Source organism: Pelobates fuscus, chromosome 12 (assembly GCF_036172605.1).
Source record: "Pelobates fuscus isolate aPelFus1 chromosome 12, aPelFus1.pri, whole genome shotgun sequence".
In the NCBI taxonomy this organism is placed as follows: Eukaryota; Metazoa; Chordata; class Amphibia; order Anura; family Pelobatidae; genus Pelobates; species Pelobates fuscus.
In genome coordinates, this window is record NC_086328.1 from 136,095,878 (window position 1) to 136,120,324 (window position 24,447).

General features: G+C 36.9%; 1 protein-coding gene across 1 annotated transcript in view; it reads left to right on the top strand.

Moving 5' to 3' along the window:
• Positions 1-24,447, top strand: part of LOC134579005 (ras-related and estrogen-regulated growth inhibitor-like) — a 68,030-nt gene that overhangs the window by 38,822 nt on the left and 4,761 nt on the right. The gene's annotated exons all lie outside the window — the stretch shown is intronic.

Consider the following 24,447-nt stretch of genomic DNA (forward strand, 5'->3'; position numbering starts at 1 on the left):
CACCTATCCTAATGATCCCTGATACACACTGACACAGAGCAGAATAGAGACTGTTCCCCCTACATAGGGTCACTTGGCAGATATGGATTGACACCTGTCCTCAAAACCCCTGATACACACTGACACAGAGCAGAATAGGGACTGTTCCCCTACATAGGGTCACTTGGCAGATATGGATTGACACCTGTCCTCAAAACCCCTGATACACACTGACACAGAGCAGAATAGAGACTGTTTCCTGTCCACAGAGACCATGATACACACTGACACAGAGCAGAATAGGGACTGTTCCCCCTACATAGGGTCACTTGGCAGATATGGATTGACACCTGTCCTCAAAACCCCTGATACACACTGACACAGAGCAGAATAGGGACTGTTCCCCCTACATAGGGTCACTTGGCAGATATGGATTGACACCTGTCCTCAAAACCCCTGATACACACTGACACAGAGCAGAATAGAGACTGTTCCCTGTCCACAGAGACCATGATACACACTGACACAGAGCAGAATAGGGACTGTTCCCCCTACATAGGGTCACTTGGCAGATATGGATTGACACCTGTCCTCAAAACCCCTGATACACACTGACACAGAGCAGAATAGGGACTGTTCCCCCTACATAGGGTCACTTGGCAGATGTGGATTGACACCTGTCCTCAAAACCCTTGATACACACTGACACAGAGCAGAATAGAGACTGTTCCCTGTCCACAGAGACCATGATACACACTGACACAGAGCAGAATAGAGACTGTTCCCCCTACATAGGGTCACTTGGCAGATATGGATTGACACCTGTCCTCAAAACCCCTGATACACACTGACACAGAGCAGAATAGGGATTGTTCCCCCTACATAGGGTCACTTGGCAGATATGGATTGACACCTGTCCTCAAAACCCCTGATACACACTGACACAGAGCAGAATAGAGACTGTTCCCTGTCCACAGAGACCATGATACACACTGACACAGAGTGTCCGCGTGAAATAGGGCCGTGAGTAATGACGTCACAGGTATCCTGCCCATAGTATCGCATAGGGTGGAAGAGCTGATAGGACATCTGAAACGTATTGGGATGGAGATGCTTAATTGTTCTCCAAAATGCTTGACACCACCCCATAGTGAATCTCTGCAAACTTTAATACCATCAGAGGAGGAAGAATGTGGCAGCCCACTGGGATTATTCGAAAAATGTCAAATTGATGATTTTCCAGACCCTGGGGTTGACATTAGTCCAGATTTACATCTTGTGACACACGAGGATGTTCCAGGCACTACTTGTGAAATAAAGACAGATAATAAAGTGAATGATACTTCTCCTTGGGACTTGCACCCTGTCGTTGAAGGTGGAGTAGGCAATGGCAAGAGCATGCTGTGGGTAGTCAGTGCAAACACTCTCTTCCCGGTGAATAATGAGGAGACTAACTATGATGACGTTATTTGCATTGAAAGTAATGATGCCAGAGATCTTTTGAAACCATATGGAAGGAACGAATTGGTTAAAAGAAAGGCAAGAGACCACCTGCATATAGACAAGAATACGCATAAGAGAAAGAAGAGAACAGGTGAAAAAGAGAAGCTGCAGACTGCCTATCTGCAAATAGTTGAGTTATGTCCTGAAGATGTCCGTGTTACCACAGTGCAGACTCTGTTTGATACACTACTGAGAGGAGTGAGAGAAACCCCAGATCTTCACGTATTGGATGAGTCGGTGCGTGGAGTTGCAGAGAACGGAGAACAAGAAATATTTAAACTTTTCCTGTGTACTGACAGCAGATATAAGAATAAATACCGGATCCTCCTTTTCAATTTGAAGGACCCTAAAAATCAGATCCTGTTCCGTCGTGTGGTCCTTGGTGAAATCACCCCACAGTGTTTGGTTCTAATGAGTGCAACGTAAATTGGCAATGTGCACTGGAACAGTTCTGCAGAGCACACACTGTAGGCCTGAGACACCCGCTTGAAGACAAGTAACTGCTATTCAATCTATAACAGTGAAAAACAAATTTTGGTTTTAAAAGCACGCTATAGAGACACCAAATATGATTGGCAACTGTCAAAGCACGCTGGCACAGGTCTGCAGAGCACACGCTGAAGTAGGCCTGACACCCAGACGCTTGCAGACAACTAACTGCTCTTCTATTACAGTGAAAAAAAAAAAATATTTTAAATGTAAAGCTTAACCAATTGTTAAAACAGATATGAGAAACAAAGCATCGTAAATATTGTTCAATTTTCTGGTTGGTACGTTCAGCAGCTCCGTTAGACTGAGGATGATAGGCAGAAGAAAAGTTTAATTTAATACCAAGTTGAGAGCAGAAGGACCTCCAAAAGCGGGAAACAAATTGGGAGCCTCTGTCCGATACAATTTGAGAGGGTATCCCATGTAAGCGAAAAATCTCCTTAGCGAATATCTCTGCCAATTCGGGAGAAGACGGGAGTTTAGGCAGGGGAATGAAGTGTGCCATCTTAGTAAACCTGTCAACCACGGTGAGGATAACAGTCTGTCTTTTAGAGATAGGTAGATCGACAATAAAGTCCATGGCCAAACAGGACCATGGTTTTTCTGGAACCTCCAAGGGGTGCAGGAATCCACATGGAAGCGTATGGGGTTGTTTGGTTTTAGTACAAACTTCACATGCAGCGATGAACTCCTCAATATCCCTCCGTAAAGCAGGCCACCAGAAGTCCTTAGAGATCAACGCGTAAGTTTTGCGAATACCAGGATGTCCCGCCATCTTGCTATTATGTAAACACTGTAAAAGTTCCAGTTGAAGAGCAGGAGGAACGAAATGACGGCCCGCAGGAGTCTGTTTAGGTGCTAGATGTTGCAACTTAATGATCTCGGCCAGTAATGGAGAATGAATCCTGAGATTCGTATTAGCAATGATATTGCATTTCGGAACTATAGAAGAAAGAACTGGTTCAGGTACAGTAGAAGGTTCATATTGGCGAGATAATGCATCGGCTTTAGAGTTTTTAGAACCAGGTCTGTAAGTCAGTACATAATTGAAGTGAGTCAGGAATAAGGACCAACGAGCTTGTCTAGAGGATAAGCGCTTAGCCTCCCCAATATAGGACAAGTTTTTGTGGTCCGTCAAAATCGTAATAGGGTGTAGGGTCCCCTCCAACAAATGTCTCCACTCCTTTAAGGCTTTAATGACTGCTAACAGTTCCCTTTCCCCGATGTCATATCTGCTCTCAGACCCAGAAAATTTCTTAGAGAAGAAACCACAAGGGTGTAACGGTTTATCCACCCCTAACCTTTGAGACAGAACAGCCCCAACTGCTGTCTCAGAGGCATCGACCTCGAGCAAGAAAGGCAGAGTCGTATCAGGATGGACTAGAATGGGAGCCGAGGCAAAAAGTTCCTTGAGAGTCTTGAAAGCACCAAGAGCTTCCTTAGACCAGAACTTAGTATCAGCCCCTTGTTTGGTCATATTGGTAATAGGCGCAATGATAGAGGAGTATCCTTTAATGAAGCGCCTATAGTAGTTGGAAAAACCAATAAACCTTTGGTTAGCCTTGAGTCCTTTGGGCAAGGGCCAGTCTAAAATAGATTGGAGTTTTACAGGATCCATTTTAAAACCTTCCCCAGAAATCACGTATCCAAGAAAGTCTACCTGAGACTGATCAAAACTGCACTTCTCCAATTTGCAATATAGACCATGTTGCAGCAGCTTGTGTAATACCTTTCTGACCTGTCTATGGTGAGTCTCAATCTCCTTAGAGTGTATTAGTATGTCGTCCAGGTAAACAATAACACAATCATGCTGAAACTCCCTAAGTACCTCATTAATCAAATCTTGAAATACTGCAGGAGCATTGCATAGTCCAAATGGCATAACAGTGTATTCGTAATGGCCATACCGGGTATTGAATGCCGTCATCCACTCGTGACCTTGCTGGATTCTCACCAAATTGTAAGCCCCTCTGAGATCTAACTTGGTGAAGATTTTGGAGCCCTTAAGACGATCAAATAACTCGGTAATCAGTGGGATAGGATAGGCATTTCTGACAGTTATTTTATTCAAGCCTCGGTAATCGATACAAGGTCTCAGCGTGCCATCCTTCTTCTTAATGAAAAAGAACCCAGCCCCGGCTGGAGAAGAAGACCTCCTGATGAATCTCTTTTCTAAATTCTCCCGAATATACTCCTCTAGAACCGAGTTTTCCTGAACAGACAAAGGATATACATGGCCCCTCGGAGGCATAGTGCCGGGTAGAAGCTTAATCTTACAGTCAAATGACCTGTGTGGAGGCAAATAATCGGCATTCTTCTTATCAAACACTGCCCTTAAGTCTAGGTAAAGGTCTGGTATTTGTCTTTCTGTGGACTGAGTAGGATTCTCCGGTATGTTAATATTAGCTAATGGAGAAACCTTGCACAAACACCGATCCTGGCAGCCCTGGCCCCACGAGAGTATCTCTCCTAACTCCCAATCGATAATAGGGTTATGTTTTTTCAACCATGGGTACCCCAGAACTATGGGAACGGAAGGAGACGAAATGAGCATAAGAGATAAATTCTCCACGTGTAGGATACCAACATTTAAATCAATGGGTATGGTCTCACGAAAGATAACAGGGTCTAGTAGTGGTCTACCATCTATGGCCTCAACGGCCAAAGGTGTCTCCCTTAGCTGGGATGGGAAATTGTTCTTACTAGCAAAGGCTTGGTCGATAAAATTCTCAGCAGCACCGGAATCTATCAATGCCATAGCCCTTACTACTTCCTTCCCCCAAGTTAAGGAAACTGGTAGCAGAAGCCTGTGATCTTTATAATTAGGAGTAGAGGACAAAATAGAAACACCCAAGGCCTGTCCTCTAGAGAGACTTAGGTGCGAGCGTTTCCCGGGCGGTTAGAACAGTTCGAGAGTAAATGACCCTTGGCTCCACAATACATACACAAACCCTCTGTTCTCCTGTGCTGTCTTTCCTCCTCAGAGAGGCGGGTATACCCTATCTGCATAGGTTCAGTAAGCAAAGATATCGTGGAGTCAGGACTTGGAAAAGCGGGAGCTAACCTAAAAGAAGGTCTCTGGTTCCTCTCTCGAGTGTTCTGTCTCTCTCTTAGACGTTCATCTATACGAGAGATGAACGAAATTAAATCCTCTAAATTCTCAGGGAGTTCTCTGGTAGCAACCTCATCAAGGATTACATCAGATAGGCCATTCAAAAATACATCCATATACGCCTGCTCATTCCACTTGATTTCTGCCGCCAGAGACCTGAACTCTAGTGCATAATCCACCAGTGTTCGGTTCTCCTGTCTCAGGCGCAACAGTAATCTGGCTGCATTAACCTTTCTACCTGGAGGGTCAAATGTTCTTCTAAAAGCAGCTACAAATGCGTTATAGTTATAAACTAATGGGTTATCGTTCTCCCATAGTGGGTTGGCCCATCTCAGAGCTTTCTCAATGAGTAGGGTGATAATAAATCCTACTTTTGCCCTATCTGTAGGATAAGAGCGAGGTTGCAATTCAAAGTGGATACTAATTTGGTTTAAAAAACCACGACACTTCTCAGGAGCCCCACCATAGCGTACTGGGGGGGTAATGCGAGAAGAAGCACCCACTGTGGCTACCTCTAGACCTGAACCGACAGGAGAAACAGGGGTATTACGTATCTCCTCTGGTGGGTTATTGGCACAAGCTAATAGAGCCTGTAGCGCAAGCGCCATCTGATCCATTCTGTGATCCATGGCTTCAAACCTAGGATCAGGAGCAGCCAGCTGACTGTTTGTACTTGCAGGATCCATTGGCCCTGTCGTAATGTCAGGATCGGGACAGGGATCCAACACGCAGAGTACAAACAGTAGCCAGATACGTATACCGGACCTTAGAATGGCCGGACTAACGTAAGTAGTACAGTATAGAATGGTCAAAGACAAGCCGAGGTCGAGGGTAACAGAAGACAGGTAAGCGAGAGACAAGCCGAATCAAGGGTAACAGAGATAAGCAGAGAAAGGTAAACAAGCCGGGTCAAAACCAAAAGGGATAATAGAATACACAAGCACTGAGTGACTAGAACAAGCTAGAACCACGACAGGGCAATGAGCTAATGAAAGAAGCTCTGTTAAATACCCTGTTCAGAGCAGTAACCACGCCTCCGAGGCGTCCTGATTGGTCCTGCAGCAATTGACTGACAGGTTGTTCCGGGGGAGTGTCCTGATGACTACTTCCTGCCTAGATGCTGTAAAAGGCAGTCACTCCCTCGCGGCCGGCCTAGCATGACCGGATAGACCGCGGGGAAGGGAGCCATCAGACCGTCTGGATGGAGGAACAGCTAAGTCTCTACCTCTTTCGGAGGTAGATACCACAGGTACCCTGACACTATTACAGTGAAAAAAAAATATTTATTTTAAATGTAAAGCTTAACCAATTGTTAAAACAGATATGAGTGGTGGCACTGGGCAAGTAGGCACAGTATCCAATGTGAACCTCACACAGAAGCTGGCAGGCAGGCAACTGCTCTTCTATTACAGTGGAAACAAAATTTTGGTTGTAAAAGCACGCTATAGAGACACAAGATATGAGTGGCAACTGTCAAAGCACACTGGCACAGGTCTGCAGAGCACACGCTGAAGTAGGCCTGACACCCAGACGCTTGCAGACAACTAACTGCTCTTCTATTACAGTGAAAAAAAAATATTTATTTTAAATGTAAAGCTTAACCAATTGTTAAAACAGATATGAGTGGTGGCACTGGGCAAGTAGGCACAGTATCCAATGTGAACCTCACACAGAAGGTGGCAGGCAGGCAACTGCTCTTCTATTACAGTGGAAACAAAATTTTGGTTGTAAAAGCACGCTATAGAGACACAAGATATGAGTGGCAACTGTCAAAGCACGCTGGCACAGGTCTGCAGAGCACACGCTGAAGTAGGCCTGACACCCAGACGCTTGCAGACAACTAACTGCTCTTCTATTACAGTGAAAAAAAAATATTTATTTTAAATGTAAAGCTTAACCAATTGTTAAAACAGATATGAGTGGTGGCACTGGGCAAGTAGGCACAGTATCCAATGTGAACCTCACACAGAAGCTGGCAGGCAGGCAACTGCTCTTCTATTACAGTGGAAACAAAATTTTGGTTGTAAAAGCACGCTATAGAGACACCAGGTATGAGTGGCAACTGTCAAAGTACGCTGGCAGGGTTGTGCAGGGCACACGCTGAAGGAAGGCCTGACAGAGCCGCTTGAAGGACACTGACTGTCTGCTATTAGCTTACACTGGAAACCTTTTTTCTTTGTAAAAGCACGCTAAAGAGACACCAGATATGATTGGCAACTGTCAAAGCACGCTGGCACAGGTCTGCAGAGCACACGCTGAAGTAGGCCTGACACCCAGACGCTTGCAGACAACTAACTGCTCTTCTATTACAGTGAAAAAAAAATATTTATTTTAAATGTAAAGCTTAACCTATTGTTAAAACAGATATGAGTGGTGGCACTGGGCAAATAGGCACAGTATCCAATGTGAACCTCACACAGAAGCTGGCAGACAGGCACCTGCAATTACATTACACAGGAAAAAAAAAAAAGCAGCCTGCTGTTATAGCCCTAAAAAGGGCTTTTTGGGGTGCTGTCCTTACAGCAGAGATCAGATGAGTCCTTCAGGATTGTAGTGGACACTGAATACCCTAGCCTAGCTATCAATTTTTCTATCTAATCAGCAGCAGCTAAACTTTCCCTCCTCTCACTAAGCATGCATCTTCCGAATGAATCGAAAATGGATGCTGGGAGGGAGGTTGGAGGGTGTGGAAGGGAGGGAGTGCTGCTGATTGGCTGGAATGTGTCTGCTGACCGAGAGGCACAGGGTCAAAGTTTGCCCAATGATGACGAATAGGGGGCGGATCGAACTGCGCATGTGTCCGCCCGCCGCGGCGAACGCGAACACGCTAATTTCGCCGGGAACTGTTCGCCGGCGGACAGTTCGGTACATCACTAATATTGGGTGATTTTCTTTTATGGGAAGAAGGGAATACTTGACGGAGTAACGGATTGTACCGTCACACCTTGAAACAACTTTTCCATCACTATTGTGGCCAGAAAGAGTCCCTGTGGGTTTTAAAATTCGCCTGCCTATTGAAGTCTATGGCGGTTCGCCCGTTCACGAACATTTGCGGAAGTTCTCGTTCGCCGTTCGCGAACCTAAAATTTTACGTTCGCGACATCACTATTCTTGAAATAAAATGGGACTTAAACAAAACACAGAACATACACTAGTGCAAATATCCCTGAGAGCCTTACACTGGGCCAAATGGGAACATTTAATTTAAGTCCGGTCCGAACAAATTAAACTAGGAAAGTTAGCTGTTCTAATGTAATTAACAGAACCCATCATTGCAGATCAATAGCATCAGTCAATGCAGATCAGCGACTTATATCAGAACATTACAATGTTGGATAAAACGATGCATCAATGACATTATGCTCTATAGCACGTGTCAAACTGTGCTTGACTACAATTGTTGAATTCTAACTTCAGTGATTCTTTACCAGAGAACAGTAAGCGTTTATGTCTAATAGCTCTCCTTCATCACCCCTGCTCTATAAAGTCCCATTGCATCACATGTACATGACAGATGTAATTTAAAACATTAAACAATCATGTCTAATTTGAGAGAAAAATCCATACTCCCTAATTACTGTTTTTCCAAACATGTTGTTTAGGGACACCAAGGTTCTTTCAGGAGTAAAGCCGTTAATTCCAAATCATACCGTACATGATTTAGAAAGCCTTATGAAAGGAATTTAAATCCAAGGATTAGTGTCATTTACTTTCCAAAGTACAGCAATACAGTTTATAGATAAAGAAGCAATTCGCTGCCAGAGGCATCTAATATGTCATTTTACTCTTGGTGAAAGTGGAATAGTTATACAGATTGTTTCAAATTGCCATTTCACACAGACCGGACAATTTAGGCATCTTAGCAATATACTCCTGGTGCCGAGTGTAAGTCTGCATCTCACGGAGAAACCTATGAAGCTCATCCTGTATTTTTCACATGGCAAGATAAAGGCCAGTAGAATCTCCCATTCACATGTTTGAGCAGCCCTCATTCATATTTTTCATTGAATGGAACCAGTGTGTGTAGTTCTCTTCTGTTACGGTAAATTCCAATAAACTACTTCTGCAGAGAACGACTATAGTCACCAGTAGGCGCAACAGGATTGGTTGGGAGATCTCCACCATTTCCTCCTATAAAGGTGTCAATGGGCATGGGTTTGATCCTGGGTTAATTAGGGTTAACACACTGCAACAGCTCCTCAGTTGTCTGTCTCATTTAGTTAAAAATTAGGACCGTGATTGTGTCTAGTGTAGGGCATGATGTACTATACACTGGGAGTTGAGGTCCCAAAGTTGGGATTGGTTGATACAGACCCAGATGGCTTTCTAATGCGACCACCCCGCCCACCTTGGCAGCCTCCCCATACAGTTCAGATGAGGAAGAGTTTCTCCCTATCTTGTAATGTGTAGGGAAGACCCCATCGGGCCCGGGATAACGTTAAAGGACCCCCACCCTCAGGGACCCCCTCCCGCCCGGCTCTGGAAAGGGGGTAAATCTTACCTTTTTCCAGCGCTGGGCGGAGAGATCTCCTTCTGCTCTCCTCCTCCGATCCTCCTCTTCTCCTCCCCGTCGGCTGAATGCGCACGCGCGGCAAGAGCTGCGCGCGCATTCAGCCGGTCACATAGGAAAGCATTCATAATGCTTTCCTATGGACGCTGGCGTGCTCTCACTGTGAAAATCACAGTGAGAAGCACGCAAGCGCCTCTAGTGGCTGTCAATGAGACAGCCACTAGAGGACATAGGGGGAAGGCTTAAACCATTCACAAACATAGCAGTTTCTCTGAAACTGCTATGTTTATGAAAAAATGGGTTAACCCTAGAAGGACCTGGCACCCAGACCACCTCATTAAGCTGAAGTGGTCCGGGTGCCTAGAGTGGTCCTTTAATTGAAATGATGCATATATCTATTTTATATGTACACTGAACAAAATTATAAACGGAACACTTTTGTTTTTGTCCCCAATTTTTCCCCTCAAAGATCTAAGACTTTTTCTATGTACGCAAAAGGCCTATTTCTCTCAAGCATTGTTCACAACTCTGTCTAAATCTGTGTTAGTGAGGACTTCTCCTTTGCCGATATAATCCATCCACCTCACAAGTGTGGCATATCAAGATACTGATTAGACGGCATGATTATTGCACAGGTGTGCCTTAGGTTGGCCACACTAAAAGGCCACTCTAAAATGTGCAGTTTTATCACACAGCACAATGCCAAAGATGTCGCAAGTTTTGAGGGAGCGTGCAATTGGCATGCTGACTGCAGGAATGTCCACCAGAGCTTCAAGAGAAATGTTTTCCCTGAATTTGTCAAAATGTAAAAAGGGCAGATCTTCAAGCAGCTTTCGCTGCCATACCTTGTATATTCCCATAACGGAAAATTCATTCATATCTTCATATATTCATCTATTGAGTATTGTTGTGGTTTGCATGCATGCTATTGACATGAAGATCATTGGAGGTCCAGGTGTTTAGTCTTCTAACCTTTTAATTCTTTATTTAAATGTAGAACATGTTCCATCAGAAAAGCAAAATGCAAAATTCAATTGAAAAATAATTGCATGTTTTGTTACAATTGTTGTCATACAAAGAAAAGCCTGTTTGCCCACAACTAACAAAAAGCATAAAAGGATAAAAATAAACAAAGAATTATAAAAAAGGGGGATGGATACAGAAAGAAGGTACTTTGGCCACAAGGCCTTATAACCCGGAGAATATGAGGTCTAGAAAGGAAAAAAACAGTAAGATCCCTTTCTGCCTACTGGAGTAGTCATCAGCCAATATGGGCCTCAATTCAACAAACTTTGCAAATGATTACTGTCAGCAAAATGTTCTAATTGATTAATCTACAGAAATCCCCATTAAAGTCTATGGGAATGCTAATAGATTAATCACATGGAAAACATTTTCTAACAGCATTGAATCATTTGGAAAGCTTATTACAGCAAGACCATAGGCCTTAATTAAATCATTTTGGATACGTTTTTCAAATAATTTAATTTTTATGAATATATATTTTTTTTAAAGATTTGATATTTGGAAATTATTTTAATAATTTGATGTTTTTGAGAAAAGAATATATTTTTTTCACTCGGACATCGTCAAGGGGGGTATGCGGAATGGATTGAGGAGTCGGAGGGGACCTCAACACGGTTAACCATTTTATTACTATTTTAATATTTTAAAAAATAAATCATTTTAAATGCTCATCCAAAAATATTCAATCATTTGGAAAACGTATCCAAACAAATTAAATTGAGGCCTAAATGCCAATAAGCATTATATGATTTAGAGGTCCCAATATAAAACGTATAGCATTCCATTAGGTCTCACAGATACTAAGTATATTGATTTAGAGGTCCTAATATAAAACGTATAGCATTCCATTAGGTCTCACAGATACTATGTATATTGATTTAGAGGTCCTAATATAAAACGTATAGCATTCCATTAGGTCTCACAGATACTAAGTATATTGATTTAGAGGTCCTAATATAAAACGTATAGCATTCCATTAGGTCTCACAGATACTAAGTATATTGATTTAGAGGTCCTAATATAAAACGTATAGCATTCCATTAGGTCTCACAGATACTATGTATATTGATTTAGAGGTCCTAATATAAAACGTATAGCATTCCATTAGGTCTCATAGATACTATGTATATTGATTTAGAGGTCCTAATATAAAACGTATAACATTCCATTAGGTCTCACAGATACTAAGTATATTGATTTAGAGGTCCTAATATAAAACGTATAGCATTCCATTAGGTCTCACAGATACTAAGTATATTGATTTAGAGGTCCTAATATAAAACGTATAGCATTCCATTAGGTCTCACAGATACTATGTATATTGATTTAGAGGTCCTAATATAAAACGTATAACATTCCATTAGGTCTCACAGATACTAAGTATATTGATTTAGAGGTCCTAATATAAAACGTATAGCATTCCATTAGGTCTCACAGATACTAAGTATATTGATTTAGAGGTCCTAATATAAAACGTATAGCATTCCATTAGGTCTCACAGATACTAAGTATATTGATTTAGAGGTCCTAATATAAAACGTATAGCATTCCATTAGGTCTCACAGATACTAAGTATATTGATTTAGAGGTCCTAATATAAAACGTATAGCATTCCATTAGGTCTCACAGATACTATGTATATTGATTTAGAGGTCCTAATATAAAACGTATAACATTCCATTAGGTCTCACAGATACTAAGTATATTGATTTAGAGGTCCTAATATAAAACGTATAACATTCCATTAGGTCTCACAGATACTAAGTATATTGATTTAGAGGTCCTAATATAAAACGTATAGCATTCCATTAGGTCTCACAGATACTATGTATATTGATTTAGAGGTCCTAATATAAAACGTATAGCATTCCATTAGGTCTCACAGATACTAAGTATATTGATTTAGAGGTCCTAATATAAAACGTATAGCATTCCATTAGGTCTCACAGATACTATGTATATTGATTTAGAGGTCCTAATATAAAACGTATAGCATTCCATTAGGTCTCACAGATACTATGTATATTGATTTAGAGGTCCTAATATAAAACGTATAGCATTCCATTAGGTCTCATAGATACTATGTATATTGATTTAGAGGTCCTAATATAAAACGTATAGCATTCCATTAGGTCTCACAGATACTAAGTATATTGATTTAGAGGTCCTAATATAAAACGTATAGCATTCCATTAGGTCTCACAGATACTAAGTATATTGATTTAGAGGTCCTAATATAAAACGTATAGCATTCCATTAGGTCTCACAGATACTAAGTATATTGATTTAGAGGTCCTAATATAAAACGTATAACATTCCATTAGGTCTCACAGATACTATGTATATTGATTTAGAGGTCCTAATATAAAACGTATAGCATTCCATTAGGTCTCACAGATACTAAGTATATTGATTTAGAGGTCCTAATATAAAACGTATAGCATTCCATTAGGTCTCACAGATACTATGTATATTGATTTAGAGGTCCTAATATAAAACGTATAGCATTCCATTAGGTCTCACAGATACTAAGTATATTGATTTAGAGGTCCTAATATAAAACGTATAGCATTCCATTAGGTCTCACAGATACTATGTATATTGATTTAGAGGTCCTAATATAAAACGTATAGCATTCCATTAGGTCTCACAGATACTATGTATATTGATTTAGAGGTCCTAATATAAAACGTATAGCATTCCATTAGGTCTCACAGATACTATGTATATTGATTTAGAGGTCCTAATATAAAACGTATAGCATTCCATTAGGTCTCACAGATACTATGTATATTGATTTAGAGGTCCTAATATAAAACGTATAGCATTCCATTAGGTCTCACAGATACTAAGTATATTGATTTAGAGGTCCTAATATAAAACGTATAGCATTCCATTAGGTCTCACAGATACTAAGTATATTGATTTAGAGGTCCCAATATAAAACGTATAGCATTCCATTAGGTCTCACAGATACTAAGTATATTGATTTAGAGGTCCCAATATAAAACGTATAGCATTCCATTAGGTCTCACAGATACTAAGTATATTGATTTAGAGGTCCTAATATAAAACGTATAGCATTCCATTAGGTCTCACAGATACTAAGTATATTGATTTAGAGGTCCTAATATAAAACGTATAGCATTCCATTAGGTCTCACAGATACTATGTATATTGATTTAGAGGTCCTAATATAATACATATAGCATTCCATTAGGTCTCACAGATACTATGTATATTGATTTAGAGGTCCTAATATAAAACGTATAGCATTCCATTAGGTCTCACAGATACTATGTATATTGATTTAGAGGTCCTAATATAAAACGTATAGCATTCCATTAGGTCTCACAGATACTAAGTATATTGATTTAGAGGTCCCAATATAAAACGTATAGCATTCCATTAGGTCTCACAGATACTATGTATATTGATTTAGAGGTCCTAATATAAAACGTATAGCATTCCATTAGGTCTCACAGATACTAAGTATATTGATTTAGAGGTCCTAATATAAAACGTATAGCATTCCATTAGGTCTCACAGATACTAAGTATATTGATTTAGAGGTCCTAATATAAAACGTATAGCATTCCATTAGGTCTCACAGATACTAAGTATATTGATTTAGAGGTCCTAATATAAAACGTATAGCATTCCATTAGGTCTCACAGATACTAAGTATATTGATTTAGAGGTCCTAATATAATACATATAGCATTCCATTAGGTCTCACAGATACTAAGTATATTGATTTAGAGGTCCTAATATAAAACGTATAGCATTCCATTAGGTCTCACAGATACTAAGTATATTGATTTAGAGGTCCTAATATAATACATATAGCATTCCATTAGGTCTCACAGATACTAAGTATATTGATTTAGAGGTCCTAATATAAAACGTATAGCATTCCATTAGGTCTCACAGATACTATGTATATTGATTTAGAGGTCCTAATATAAAACGTATAGCATTCCATTAGGTCTCACAGATACTATGTATATTGATTTAGAGGTCCTAATATAAAACGTATAGCATTCCATTAGGTCTCACAGATACTATGTATATTGATTTAGAGGTCCTAATATAAAACGTATAGCATTCCATTAGGTCTCACAGATACTAAGTATATTGATTTAGAGGTCCTAATATAAAACGTATAGCATTCCATTAGGTCTCACAGATACTATGTATATTGATTTAGAGGTCCTAATATAATACGTATAGCATTCCATTAGGTCTCACAGATACTAAGTATATTGATTTAGAGGTCCTAATATAAAACGTATAGCATTCCATTAGGTCTCACAGATACTAAGTATATTGATTTAGAGGTCCTAATATAAAACGTATAGCATTCCATTAGGTCTCACAGATACTATGTATATTGATTTAGAGGTCCTAATATAAAACGTATAGCATTCCATTAGGTCTCACAGATACTAAGTATATTGATTTAGAGGACCTAATATAAAACGTATAACATTCCATTAGGTCTCACAGATACTAAGTATATTGATTTAGAGGTCCTAATATAAAACGTATAGCATTCCATTAGGTCTCACAGATACTAAATATATTGATTTAGAGGTCCTAATATAAAACGTATAGCATTCCATTAGGTCTCACAGATACTAAGTATATTGATTTAGAGGTCCTAATATAAAACGTATAGCATTCCATTAGGTCTCACAGATACTATGTATATTGATTTAGAGGTCCTAATATAAAACGTATAGCATTCCATTAGGTCTCACAGATACTATGTATATTGATTTAGAGGTCCTAATATAAAACGTATAGCATTCCATTAGGTCTCACAGATACTAAGTATATTGATTTAGAGGTCCTAATATAAAACGTATAGCATTCCATTAGGTCTCACAGATACTAAGTATATTGATTTAGAGGTCCTAATATAAAACGTATAGCATTCCATTAGGTCTCATAGATACTATGTATATTGATTTAGAGGTCCTAATATAAAACGTATAACATTCCATTAGGTCTCACAGATACTAAGTATATTGATTTAGAGGTCCTAATATAAAACGTATAGCATTCCATTAGGTCTCACAGATACTATGTATATTGATTTAGAGGTCCTAATATAAAACGTATAACATTCCATTAGGTCTCACAGATACTAAGTATATTGATTTAGAGGTCCTAATATAAAACGTATAGCATTCCATTAGGTCTCACAGATACTAAGTATATTGATTTAGAGGTCCTAATATAAAACGTATAGCATTCCATTAGGTCTCACAGATACTAAGTATATTGATTTAGAGGTCCTAATATAAAACGTATAGCATTCCATTAGGTCTCACAGATACTAAGTATATTGATTTAGAGGTCCTAATATAAAACGTATAGCATTCCATTAGGTCTCACAGATACTATGTATATTGATTTAGAGGTCCTAATATAAAACGTATAACATTCCATTAGGTCTCACAGATACTAAGTATATTGATTTAGAGGTCCTAATATAAAACGTATAACATTCCATTAGGTCTCACAGATACTAAGTATATTGATTTAGAGGTCCTAATATAAAACGTATAGCATTCCATTAGGTCTCACAGATACTATGTATATTGATTTAGAGGTCCTAATATAAAACGTATAGCATTCCATTAGGTCTCACAGATACTATGTATATTGATTTAGAGGTCCTAATATAAAACGTATAGCATTCCATTAGGTCTCACAGATACTATGTATATTGATTTAGAGGTCCTAATATAAAACGTATAGCATTCCATTAGGTCTCACAGATACTAAGTATATTGATTTAGAGGTCCTAATATAAAACGTATAGCATTCCATTAGGTCTCACAGATACTATGTATATTGATTTAGAGGTCCTAATATAAAACGTATAGCATTCCATTAGGTCTCACAGATACTATGTATATTGATTTAGAGGTCCTAATATAAAACGTATAGCATTCCATTAGGTCTCACAGATACTAAGTATATTGATTTAGAGGTCCTAATATAAAACGTATAGCATTCCATTAGGTCTCACAGATACTAAGTATATTGATTTAGAGGTCCTAATATAAAACGTATAGCATTCCATTAGGTCTCACAGATACTATGTATATTGATTTAGAGGTCCTAATATAAAACGTATAGCATTCCATTAGGTCTCATAGATACTATGTATATTGATTTAGAGGTCCTAATATAAAACGTATAACATTCCATTAGGTCTCACAGATACTAAGTATATTGATTTAGAGGTCCTAATATAAAACGTATAGCATTCCATTAGGTCTCATAGATACTATGTATATTGATTTAGAGGTCCTAATATAAAACGTATAACATTCCATTAGGTCTCACAGATACTAAGTATATTGATTTAGAGGTCCTAATATAAAACGTATAACATTCCATTAGGTCTCACAGATACTAAGTATATTGATTTAGAGGTCCTAATATAAAACGTATAGCATTCCATTAGGTCTCACAGATACTAAGTATATTGATTTAGAGGTCCTAATATAAAACGTATAGCATTCCATTAGGTCTCACAGATACTAAGTATATTGATTTAGAGGTCCTAATATAAAACGTATAGCATTCCATTAGGTCTCACAGATACTATGTATATTGATTTAGAGGTCCTAATATAAAACGTATAGCATTCCATTAGGTCTCACAGATACTAAGTATATTGATTTAGAGGTCCTAATATAAAACGTATAGCATTCCATTAGGTCTCACAGATACTAAGTATATTGATTTAGAGGTCCTAATATAAAACGTATAGCATTCCATTAGGTCTCACAGATACTAAGTATATTGATTTAGAGGTCCTAATATAAAACGTATAGCATTCCATTAGGTCTCACAGATACTAAGTATAGTGATTTAGAGGTCCTAATATAAAACGTATAGCATTCCATTAGGTCTCACAGATACTATGTATATTGATTTAGAGGTCCTAATATAAAACGTATAGCATTCCATTAGGTCTCACAGATACTATGTATATTGATTTAGAGGTCCTAATATAAAACGTATAGCATTCCATTAGGTCTCACAGATACTATGTATATTGATTTAGAGGTCCTAATATAAAACGTATAGCATTCCATTAGGTCTCACAGATACTAAGTATATTGATTTAGAGGTCCTAATATAAAACGTATAGCATTCCATTAGGTCTCACAGATACTAAGTATATTGATTTAGAGGTCCTAATATAAAACGTATAGCATTCCATTAGGTCTCACAGATACTAAGTATATTGATTTAGAGGTCCTAATATAAAACGTATAACATTCCATTAGGTCTCACAGATACTAAGTATATTGATTTAGAGGTCCCAATATAAAACGTATAGCATTCCATTAGGTCTCACAGATACTAAGTATATTGATTTAGAGGTCCTAATATAAAACGTATAGCATTCCATTAGGTCTCACAGATACTATGTATATTGATTTAGAGGTCCTAATATAAAACGTATAGCATTCCATTAGGTCTCACAGATACTAAGTATATTGATTTAGAGGTCCTAATATAAAACGTATAGCATTCCATTAGGTCTCACAGATACTAAGTATATTGATTTAGAGGTCCTAATATAAAACGTATAGCATTCCATTAGGTCTCACAGATACTAAGTATATTGATTTAGAGGTCCTAATATAAAACGTATAGCATTCCATTAGGTCTCACAGATACTAAGTATATTGATTTAGAGGTCCTAATATAAAACGTATAGCATTCCATTAGGTCTCATAGATACTATGTATATTGATTTAGAGGTCCCAATATAAAACGTATAGCATTCCATTAGGTCTCACAGATACTATGTATATTGATTTAGAGGTCCTAATATAAAACGTATAGCATTCCATTAGGTCTCATAGATACTATGTATATTGATTTAGAGGTCCTAATATAAAACGTATAGCATTCCATTAGGTCTCACAGATACTAAGTATATTGATTTAGAGGTCCTAATATAAAACGTATAGCATTCCATTAGGTCTCACAGATACTATGTATATTGATTTAGAGGTCCTAATATAAAACGTATAACATTCCATTAGGTCTCACAGATACTAAGTATATTGATTTAGAGGTCCTAATATAAAACGTATAACATTCCATTAGGTCTCACAGATACTAAGTATATTGATTTAGAGGTCCTAATATAAAACGTATAGCATTCCATTAGGTCTCATAGATACTATGTATATTGATTTAGAGGTCCTAATATAAAACGTATAACATTCCATTAGGTCTCACAGATACTAAGTATATTGATTTAGAGGTCCTAATATAAAACGTATAGCATTCCATTAGGTCTCACAGATACTAAGTATATTGATTTAGAGGTCCTAATATAAAACGTATAGCATTCCATTAGGTCTCACAGATACTATGTATATTGATTTAGAGGTCCCAATATAAAACGTATAGCATTCCATTAGGTCTCACAGATACTATGTATATTGATTTAGAGGTCCTAATATAAAACGTATAGCATTCCATTAGGTCTCACAGATACTATGTATATTGATTTAGAGGTCCTAATATAAAACGTATAGCATTCCATTAGGTCTCATAGATACTATGTATATTGATTTAGAGGTCCTAATATAAAACGTATAACATTCCATTAGGTCTCACAGATACTATGTATATTGATTTAGAGGTCCTAATATAATACATATAGCATTCCATTAGGTCTCACAGATACTAAGTATATTGATTTAGAGGTCCTAATATAAAACGTATAGCATTCCATTAGGTCTCACAGATACTAAGTATATTGATTTAGAGGTCCTAATATAAAACGTATAGCATTCCATTAGGTCTCACAGATACTAAGTATATTGATTTAGAGGTCCTAATATAAAACGTATAGCATTCCATTAGGTCTCACAGATACTAAGTATATTGATTTAGAGGTCCCAATATAAAACGTATAGCATTCCATTAGGTCTCACAGATACTATGTATATTGATTTAGAGGTCCTAATATAAAACGTATAGCATTCCATTAGGTCTCACAGATACTATGTATATTGATTTAGAGGACCTAATATAAAACGTATAGCATTCCATTAGGTCTCACAGATACTAAGTATATTGATTTAGAGGTCCTAATATAAAACGTATAGCATTCCATTAGGTCTCACAGATACTAAGTATATTGATTTAGAGGTCCTAATATAAAACGTATAGCATTCCATTAGGTCTCACAGATACTAAGTATATTGATTTAGAGGTCCTAATATAAAACGTATAACATTCCATTAGGTCTCACAGATACTATGTATATTGATTTAGAGGTCCTAATATAAAACGTATAGCATTCCATTAGGTCTCACAGATACTAAGTATATTGATTTAGAGGTCCCAATATAAAACGTATAACATTCCATTAGGTCTCACAGATACTAAGTATATTGATTTAGAGGTCCTAATATAAAACGTATAGCATTCCATTAGGTCTCACAGATACTAAGTATATTGATTTAGAGGTCCTAATATAATACGTATAACATTCCATTAGGTCTCACAGATACTATGTATATTGATTTAGAGGTCCTAATATAAAACGTATAGCATTCCATTAGGTCTCACAGATACTAAGTATATTGATTTAGAGGTCCTAATATAAAACGTATAACATTCCATTAGGTCTCACAGATACTATGTATATTGATTTAGAGGTCCTAATATAAAACGTATAGCATTCCATTAGGTCTCACAGATACTAAGTATATTGATTTAGAGGTCCTAATATAAAACGTATAGCATTCCATTAGGTCTCACAGATACTATGTATATTGATTTAGAGGTCCTAATATAAAACGTATAGCATTCCATTAGGTCTCACAGATACTATGTATATTGATTTAGAGGTCCTAATATAAAACGTATAGCATTCCATTAGGTCTCACAGATACTAAGTATATTGATTTAGAGGTCCTAATATAATACGTATAACATTCCATTAGGTCTCACAGATACTATGTATATTGATTTAGAGGTCCTAATATAAAACGTATAGCATTCCATTAGGTCTCACAGATACTAAGTATATTGATTTAGAGGTCCTAATATAAAACGTATAGCATTCCATTAGGTCTCACAGATACTAAGTATATTGATTTAGAGGTCCCAATATAAAACGTATAGCATTCCATTAGGTCTCACAGATACTAAGTATATTGATTTAGAGGTCCTAATATAAAACGTATAGCATTCCATTAGATCTCACAGATACTATGTATATTGATTTAGAGGTCCTAATATAAAACGTATAGCATTCCATTAGGTCTCACAGATACTATGTATATTGATTTAGAGGTCCTAATATAATACGTATAGCATTCCATTAGGTCTCACAGATACTAAGTATATTGATTTAGAGGTCCTAATATAAAACGTATAGCATTCCATTAGGTCTCACAGATACTATGTATATTGATTTAGAGGTCCTAATATAAAACGTATAGCATTCCATTAGGTCTCACAGATACTATGTATATTGATTTAGAGGTCCTAATATAAAACGTATAGCATTCCATTAGGTCTCACAGATACTATGTATATTGATTTAGAGGTCCCAATATAAAACGTATAGCATTCCATTAGGTCTCACAGATACTAAGTATATTGATTTAGAGGTCCTAATATAATACGTATAGCATTCCATTAGGTCTCACAGATACTAAGTATATTGATTTAGAGGTCCCAATATAAAACGTATAGCATTCCATTAGGTCTCATAGATACTAAGTATATTGATTTAGAGGTCCTAATATAAAACGTATAGCATTCCATTAGATCTCACAGATACTAAGTATATTGATTTAGAGGTCCTAATATAAAACGTATAGCATTCCATTAGATCTCACAGATACTAAGTATATTGATTTAGAGGTCCTAATATAAAACGTATAGCATTCCATTAGATCTCACAGATACTAAGTATATTGATTTAGAGGTCCCAATATAAAACGTATAGCATTCCATTAGGTCTCACAGATACTAAGTATATTGATTTAGAGGTCCTAATATAAAACGTATAGCATTCCATTAGGTCTCACAGATACTAAGTATATTGATTTAGAGGTCCTAATATAATACGTATAACATTCCATTAGGTCTCACAGATACTATGTATATTGATTTAGAGGTCCTAATATAAAACGTATAGCATTCCATTAGGTCTCACAGATACTAAGTATATTGATTTAGAGGTCCTAATATAAAACGTATAACATTCCATTAGGTCTCACAGATACTATGTATATTGATTTAGAGGTCCTAATATAAAACGTATAGCATTCCATTAGGTCTCACAGATACTATGTATATTGATTTAGAGGTCCTAATATAAAACGTATAGCATTCCATTAGGTCTCACAGATACTATGTATATTGATTTAGAGGTCCTAATATAAAACGTATAGCATTCCATTAGGTCTCACAGATACTAAGTATATTGATTTAGAGGTCCTAATATAATACGTATAACATTCCATTAGGTCTCACAGATACTATGTATATTGATTTAGAGGTCCTAATATAAAACGTATAGCATTCCATTAGGTCTCACAGATACTAAGTATATTGATTTAGAGGTCCTAATATAAAACGTATAGCATTCCATTAGGTCTCACAGATACTAAGTATATTGATTTAGAGGTCCCAATATAAAACGTATAGCATTCCATTAGGTCTCACAGATACTAAGTATATTGATTTAGAGGTCCTAATATAAAACGTATAGCATTCCATTAGGTCTCACAGATACTATGTATATTGATTTAGAGGTCCTAATATAATACGTATAGCATTCCATTAGGTCTCACAGATACTAAGTATATTGATTTAGAGGACCTAATATAAAACGTATAGCATTCCATTAGGTCTCACAGATACTATGTATATTGATTTAGAGGTCCTAATATAAAACGTATAGCATTCCATTAGGTCTCACAGATACTATGTATATTGATTTAGAGGTCCCAATATAAAACGTATAGCATTCCATTAGGTCTCACAGATACTAAGTATATTGATTTAGAGGTCCTAATATAATACGTATAGCATTCCATTAGGTCTCACAGATACTAAGTATATTGATTTAGAGGTCCCAATATAAAACGTATAGCATTCCATTAGGTCTCATAGATACTAAGTATATTGATTTAGAGGTCCTAATATAAAACGTATAGCATTCCATTAGATCTCACAGATACTAAGTATATTGATTTAGAGGTCCTAATATAAAACGTATAGCATTCCATTAGATCTCACAGATACTAAGTATATTGATTTAGAGGTCCTAATATAAAACGTATAGCATTCCATTAGATCTCACAGATACTAAGTATATTGATTTAGAGGTCCCAATATAAAACGTATAGCATTCCATTAGGTCTCACAGATACTAAGTATATTGATTTAGAGGTCCTAATATAAAACGTATAGCATTCCATTAGGTCTCACAGATACTAAGTATATTGATTTAGAGGTCCTAATATAAAACGTATAGCATTCCATTAGGTCTCACAGATACTATGTATATTGATTTAGAGGTCCTAATATAAAACGTATAGCATTCCATTAGGTCTCACAGATACTATGTATATTGATTTAGAGGTCCCAATATAAAACGTATAGCATTCCATTAGGTCTCACAGATACTAAGTATATTGATTTAGAGGTCCTAATATAAAACGTATAGCATTCCATTAGATCTCACAGATACTAAGTATATTGATTTAGAGGTCCTAATATAAAACGTATAGCATTCCATTAGGTCTCACAGATACTAAGTATATTGATTTAGAGGTCCTAATATAAAACGTATAGCATTCCATTAGGTCTCACAGATACTAAGTATATTGATTTAGAGGTCCTAATATAAAACGTATAGCATTCCATTAGGTCTCACAGATACTAAGTATATTGATTTAGAGGTCCTAATATAAAACGTATAGCATTCCATTAGGTCTCACAGATACTATGTATATTGATTTAGAGGTCCCAATATAAAACGTATAGCATTCCATTAGGTCTCACAGATACTATGTATATTGATTTAGAGGTCCTAATATAAAACGTATAGCATTCCATTAGGTCTCACAGATACTATGTATATTGATTTAGAGGTCCTAATATAAAACGTATAGCATTCCATTAGGTCTCACAGATACTAAGTATATTGATTTAGAGGTCCTAATATAAAACGTATAGCATTCCATTAGGTCTCACAGATACTATGTATATTGATTTAGAGGTCCTAATATAAAACGTATAGCATTCCATTAGGTCTCACAGATACTAAGTATATTGATTTAGAGGTCCTAATATAAAACGTATAACATTCCATTAGGTCTCACAGATACTAAGTATATTGATTTAGAGGTCCTAATATAAAACGTATAGCATTCCATTAGGTCTCACAGATACTAAGTATATTGATTTAGAGGTCCTAATATAAAACGTATAGCATTCCATTAGGTCTCACAGATACTATGTATATTGATTTAGAGGTCCTAATATAAAACGTATAGCATTCCATTAGGTCTCACAGATACTATGTATATTGATTTAGAGGTCCTAATATAAAACGTATAGCATTCCATTAGGTCTCACAGATACTATGTATATTGATTTAGAGGTCCTAATATAAAACGTATAGCATTCCATTAGGTCTCACAGATACTATGTATATTGATTTAGCGTGGCTGGTCTGGTATGTTATTGTAATAATGGCTTTTCTCAGTACTCACATGTTTTATTTGAGCAGTATAGGCTCTTGGGA